Here is a 6,640-nt window from a genome sequence, read left to right as displayed (position 1 = left end):
TGACACTTAGGAACCAGCTTATTTTCGGACGTCGCTATGAATAGCTAGCTCAACTACTAGAGGCCCAGGGGTGTGAAGTACTGCACATCTAATTTTTTAAGGACTAGAGGTCACCCCTACGATGGTTATAACGATAGGCTCCTAGATCATGAGTTTTGTGTGATTGCATTCCCTAACCCTAATAGTGAGGTCACTTACTCAGTATTTCTTTAAGTACTCAAGTCATCAAGTCATGGGCTACTTCTATTTAAGGAATGCAATCACATGAAACTCATGATCTAGACCTATCATTAAAACCATAGTAGGTGTGACCTCCAGTCCTTAAAAAATTAGATGTGCAGTACTTCCCTACACATAACACAGATGTGCAAGCATGGATCTTAGGCGGTTCACACCCCCTGGGCCTCTGGTAGTCGAGTTAGATATTCGTAGCGACATCCGAAAGTCAGCTGGCCCCTGAGTGTCATGCAAGGCATGATGATCACCATCATCGTATTCTACGTGTCCTTACTCATCATCACAAAAGTGGAAGTAGCCCGATGAATATATACACACAGAGCCATTGTAACGCCCGCTCATCGTCAACGCAATTAACAGGAGTTACCATCATCAACGACAACATACTCTAACACCCAATCATAATCTCAACATATTTAAAAAAAACATCCAGTAAAACATTTAAAACCAGTGCTATTTAAACTTAAAACAACCGAAGTAAATTCTTGACAGCGAAAACATAAATATACAAAACAGACAAAGACATGGATTCCCAGTAGTCTTCAGTCCGCTGGTCTCGTCCTCGGTTGGCCTGCATCATCTAAATCTGGAAAGAAAAGTTATAATAATTTTGATGAGTAATTAGATTAGTCAGTAAGTAGCTAGCTTATCATTCAAGAGTTCATAACTAATCTTTCCAGGTGTGTTTAGGTTTTATTCATCATTGACTCCTAGTTCTCTTACTAGGGTCATTTGTTAGTTAATGAGGTATCTCAGCTACCTCCAGCTAGGTTACTGACTCTCTCTCGATATGCTTATCTAGAATTTTCGGACTCGTATGTAAGACTCGCTCTCGGTCAAATACGGTCCGTCTACTAATTGCTCTGGCGGCCTGTTTATCTCATATACCAACGGTCAGGAGTACTCATGCTCCCTGACTTAGCACACAGCGCGTTGGCCAGGAACTCCGCGGGAATTAGTAGACTATCATACTCAGCAAATAAGCCATAGCTCAACCACCAATAAGCATATCTAGAGTCATAACCTTTCCATTAACATGCATAACATACTCACAGTTACTGCATGCTTTCATACATGTATCATGATCAACACGTAGAACATTCTGACAATCGTTTATATCACGCTTATATCACAGGCAAGCAGTCACAATATACAATAAACACTAAATATCATCAAAGCTCATCATAACTTATTAAGCTCTTAATCAGGTAAACAACATTCTCACATGTTGTAAAACAAGTTAAGAACTAGTTCAAAGGTCGATACGCTACTTACCTGGTTTCGAATNATGGCATCCCAAGATTTTTCCTTTCATTTCATTCTATCACAACTTTTCATGTGTATATCGAGGTTGTGCATTATGCCAATTCAACACACTTTTTGTCAATCATATCATATCATATATCTCGTCAGGTAAAACATGTCATATCATAAACTTACACCATGTCTTTTAACGTATCATATAACATCGTATAGCATCTTAACATCATATAAAAAGATCATCATATATCGTAAATTTTCATCATACAATATAGTCACAACATCATAAATATAATGAACAAATGACACGTGCAACGGCCACTAGCCACGTGTCGTCATATATCAAACAAGTCATCAAACCTATCTGATAGTAAGACCACTTGCTTGGTTTTCGTTAGCTGGCTTTCTCCCAATATTTGAGTAGTTTACTTTTCGTGCCAAAAAATTTCTCAAAATATCACCGATTGTCGTTTCCTATTCGAACGTACATCTTGTTTCATTAGTAACTACAATTTCTCAATTCATTTGATCTTAAATGGAGAAATTANATATCCCGAAGCCATATCCTCCTTCTACGGTTCGAATTTCATCCTGATTCCTTCTACAAATTTATAGATCTCCTTATTACGTTTCTAACAAGCCCTATTTCATAACTTATTATACAATACGAACCAAGTTATCAAGATTTAAAAGTTCGGTGATATGGGTTTTTCGTTACCTTTGCGACAACCGCTTAAATCAGCTTAGTTTAGAGCTTCAATGGCTGAAAAGCCTTCACAATCGTCTCCCCATCCTCATGTTTGCACTTTGTCACAACAAACGCCAAAAAACTTTAAGGTTTTGCCGGAAAACACGGATTATAACACTCCCTGTTTTCTGTTTCCCTCTTCCTCTGTTTCTTCGATATTATTTGGTGCTTCCTCGTCGGCCTTGCCAACGCCAACCACCTCCCACACCTCCATCTTCCTCTCTTTTCTTTCTTTTCCCTTCAACCACCTGTCCATTCTTCCTTTCTCCATGGCAGCAGCTTCAAGCTGCTGCTGTCTTTTTTTATTATTATTATTATTATTATTATTATTATTATTTATTTATTTATTTTTATTTTTATTTAATTAATTAATTAATTAATTTATTATTTTCGGGTTATTACAGCCATCTTGTTTTAAGCATGACATGTAGCACGGGGAGGAGTTGACACACATGATTGTTGCGTAGGGAAAAGGCGCAGGCTTTGGGAATGATTACATAGTTCGTAGGCTGCAGGTAGTTTGGGTTGCACGATCTAATGTGTGAGCTACAGGCATTGTGGGCCACGAGTCACAAAGTGTCTGGGCCGTAGGCTGAAGTTGCTATTGGTATTTGGGTTGCAAATGGGTTTGAGTAGTAGGTTGGTGTAGGTATGTTCGACTTGGATCTAGATCTGATGGATTCTTTCATCTTCACCCAACTCCTAGCAATCTTCCAAATTCCTTTCTCTCTCTTCCCGCAGCCATTCCAATGGCTTTTCTGTCATAATTTTCCACCGGATCTAAGTCGTCTCTACCTTTGGTTACCCAACCTTCACACATAACCGTATTGATACATTAATATGGCCTAAGAATAGCAACCATCATATTACTGTTCATCTGGAATAGTCACCCCTATCTTACTCACATTAATCTTACTTAAATAACATAAAAACATGTTGTTTGGCTTATAGTGGAGAGTATTGACTGGTCAATGGTTATCGTTGTAGCTTGGGTTGTCTATTATGACATTGCGTCTTATTGATCTACCTCGTCGGTTTGGATTCGTTGGAGTGTGCATGGAAGAATTATAATAATATAATGATCGTTTCCCTACCTCGTAGTGTATGAATTCGTACAATCGTAAAAGAAGAAGGAGTATCCTCCGATGCATGAATGCACAATGATGCATGGCATCCCAAGATTTTTCCTTTCATTTCATTCTATCACAACTTTTCATGTGTATATCGAGGTTGTGCATTATGCCAATTCAACACACTTTTTGTCAATCATATCATATCATATATCTCGTCAGGTAAAACATGTCATATCATAAACTTACACCATGTCTTTTAACGTATCATATAACATCGTATAGCATCTTAACATCATATAAAAAGATCATCATATATCGTAAATTTTCATCATACAATATAGTCACAACATCATAAATATAATGAACAAATGACACGTGCAACGGCCACTAGCCACGTGTCGTCATATATCAAACAAGTCATCAAACCTATCTGATAGTAAGACCACTTGCTTGGTTTTCGTTAGCTGGCTTTCTCCCAATATTTGAGTAGTTTACTTTTCGTGCCAAAAAATTTCTCAAAATATCACCGATTGTCGTTTCCTATTCGAACGTACATCTTGTTTCATTAGTAACTACAATTTCTCAATTCATTTGATCTTAAATGGAGAAATTAAACCTTATACTTATCATAATTTCCTTAAAACAAGGTCAACTATGCTTTAGAATGGTTGAAACTGCAAAAAATTGGGCAAAATACCCTTCAACGAGTCAAGAAGCTGGATTATGAGCCGCAAAGCAAAGCCAAGCTGATTGAGCTGGGTAAGTGGAAGAAGTTTATGGCTGCAAGCGCGACACATGGCGCAATGAGGCGTGGACGCATGTTTCCAGGCGATCGAGTTTGTTAAGTGTGGCCGTTACACGATCTAGATTTTTTAGAATGGTGTCTAACTTTCAAATTTCAAATTTAGTTTATTTTATGCTTGAACTTTTTCTACCAAATCTAGAATTTGATATTCACCTTAACCACAATATTTTATTCTTCAATTACAACTTTGATATTGAACTTTTTCTACCAAATCGAGAATTTGATATTCACCTTGACCACAATATTTAGAATGAGTCTTGTTAGTCCCTTTCTATCAGCATCCTTGTTGGGTGCATGATGAACTTGGAAGCCCGCTTCGCATATCGCTTCAACCTTTGCATGGCTTGTNCCTCGTCGGCCTTGCCAACGCCAACCACCTCCCACACCTCCATCTTCCTCTCTTTTCTTTCTTTTCCCTTCAACCACCTGTCCATTCTTCCTTTCTCCATGGCAGCAGCTTCAAGCTGCTGCTGTCTTTTTTTATTATTATTATTATTATTATTATTATTATTATTTATTTATTTATTTTTATTTTTATTTAATTAATTAATTAATTAATTTATTATTTTCGGGTTATTACAGCCATCTTGTTTTAAGCATGACATGTAGCACGGGGAGGAGTTGACACACATGATTGTTGCGTAGGGAAAAGGCGCAGGCTTTGGGAATGATTACATAGTTCGTAGGCTGCAGGTAGTTTGGGTTGCACGATCTAATGTGTGAGCTACAGGCATTGTGGGCCACGAGTCACAAAGTGTCTGGGCCGTAGGCTGAAGTTGCTATTGGTATTTGGGTTGCAAATGGGTTTGAGTAGTAGGTTGGTGTAGGTATGTTCGACTTGGATCTAGATNGCACCTTTGGTTACCTAACCTTCACACATAACTGTATTGATACATTAATATGGCCTAAAAATAGCAACCATCATATTACTGTTCATATGGAATAGTCACCCCTATCTTACTCACATTAATCTTACTTAAATAACATAAAAACGTGTTGTTTGGCTTATAGTGGAGAGTATTGACTGGTCAATGGTTATCGTTGTAGCTTGGGTTGTCTATTATGACATTGCGTCTTATTGATCTACCTCGTCGGTTTGGATTCGTTGGAGTGTGCATGGAAGAATTATAATAATATAATGATCGTTTCCCTACCTCGTAGTGTATGAATTCGTACAATCGTAAAAGAAGAAGGAGTATCCTCCGATGCATGAATGCACAATGATGCATGGCATCCCANTCGGTTGCTTGCACTCTCGGATGCCGTGCATTTGGTGGCATGATGTGCTTGGAAAACCCCTCGAACATGTTGCCTATGTATTGCTAAACGAAGCATGAAGGAATGACGCTTGCTCCTGCATTGTCACCTTTGTTGCCTCTCTCACACTCCATTTGGAGGGGGAGATGGTGAAATGTAGTGGCATGTGGTTTGCAACGTTGTGTTGGAATGCTACCTTGTTGATCCTGCCAATAGTCATATGCTTGTCTCAAAGATTAAGCCATGCATGTGTAAGTATGAACTAATTCAGACTATGAAACTGCGAATGGCTCATTAAATCAGTTATAGTTTGTTTGATGGTATTTGCTACTCGGATAACCGTAGTAATTCTAAAGCTAATACGTGCAACAAACCCCGATTTCTGGAAGGGATGCATTTATTGGATAAAAGGCCGACGCGAGCTCTGCCCGTTGCTCTGATGATTCATGATAATTCGACGGATCGCACGGCCATCGTGCCGGCGACGCAACATTCAAATTTCTGCCCTATCAACTTTCGATGGTAGGATAGTGGCCTACTATGGTGGTGACGGGTGACATTCAAATTTCTGCCCTATCAACTTTCGATGGTAGGATAGTGGCCTACTATGGTGGTGACGGGTGACGGAGAATTAGGGTTTGATTCCGGAGAGGGTGGTAGGATAGTGGCCTACTATGGTGGTGACGGGTGACGGAGAATTAGGGTTTGATTCCGGAGAGGGAGCCTGAGAAACGGCTACCACATCCAAGGAAGGCAGCAGGCGCGCAAATTACCCAATCCTAACACAGGGAGGTAGTGACAATAAATAACAATACCGGGCTCTTCGAGTCTGGTAATTGGAATGAGTACAATCTAAATCCCTTAACGAGGATCAATTGGAGGGCAAGTCTGGTGCCAGCAGCCGCGGTAATTCCAGCTCCAATAGCGTATATTTAAGTTGTTGCAGTTAAAAAGCTCGTAGTTGGACCTTGGGTTGGGTCAATCGGTCCGCCTATGGTGAGCACTGATTGGCTCGTCCCTTCTGTCGGCGATGCGCTCCTAGCCTTAACTGGCCGGGTCGTGCCTCCGGCGCTGTTACTTTGAAGAAATTAGAGTGCTCAAAGCAAGCCTACGCTCTGTATACATTAGCATGGGATAACATCATAGGATTTCGATCCTATTCTGTTGGCCTTCGGGATCGGAGTAATGATTAACAGGGACAGTCGGGGGCATTCGTATTTCATAGTCAGAGGTGAAATTCTTGGATTTATGAAAGACAAA

The 6,640-nt window shown here is 39.7% G+C and overlaps 1 long non-coding RNA gene across 1 annotated transcript; it reads left to right on the top strand.

Annotated features, from left to right (window-relative positions):
- Positions 1–5,565: 5,565 nt before the first annotated feature.
- On the top strand, positions 5,566–6,355 carry LOC111438703. Its single transcript, XR_002709718.1, has 2 exons — positions 5,566–5,910; positions 6,046–6,355. It is a non-coding gene; the product is annotated as an uncharacterized LOC111438703 (long non-coding RNA).
- The last annotated feature ends 285 nt before the right edge of the window (positions 6,356–6,640 follow it).

Source organism: Cucurbita moschata, unplaced genomic scaffold, assembly GCF_002738365.1.
Source record: "Cucurbita moschata cultivar Rifu unplaced genomic scaffold, Cmos_1.0 Cmo_Scf00081, whole genome shotgun sequence".
NCBI lineage: Eukaryota > Viridiplantae > Streptophyta > Magnoliopsida > Cucurbitales > Cucurbitaceae > Cucurbita > Cucurbita moschata.
Note: the sequence above shows the minus strand (reverse complement) of the source record. Positions and strands in the feature narration are given on the sequence as shown.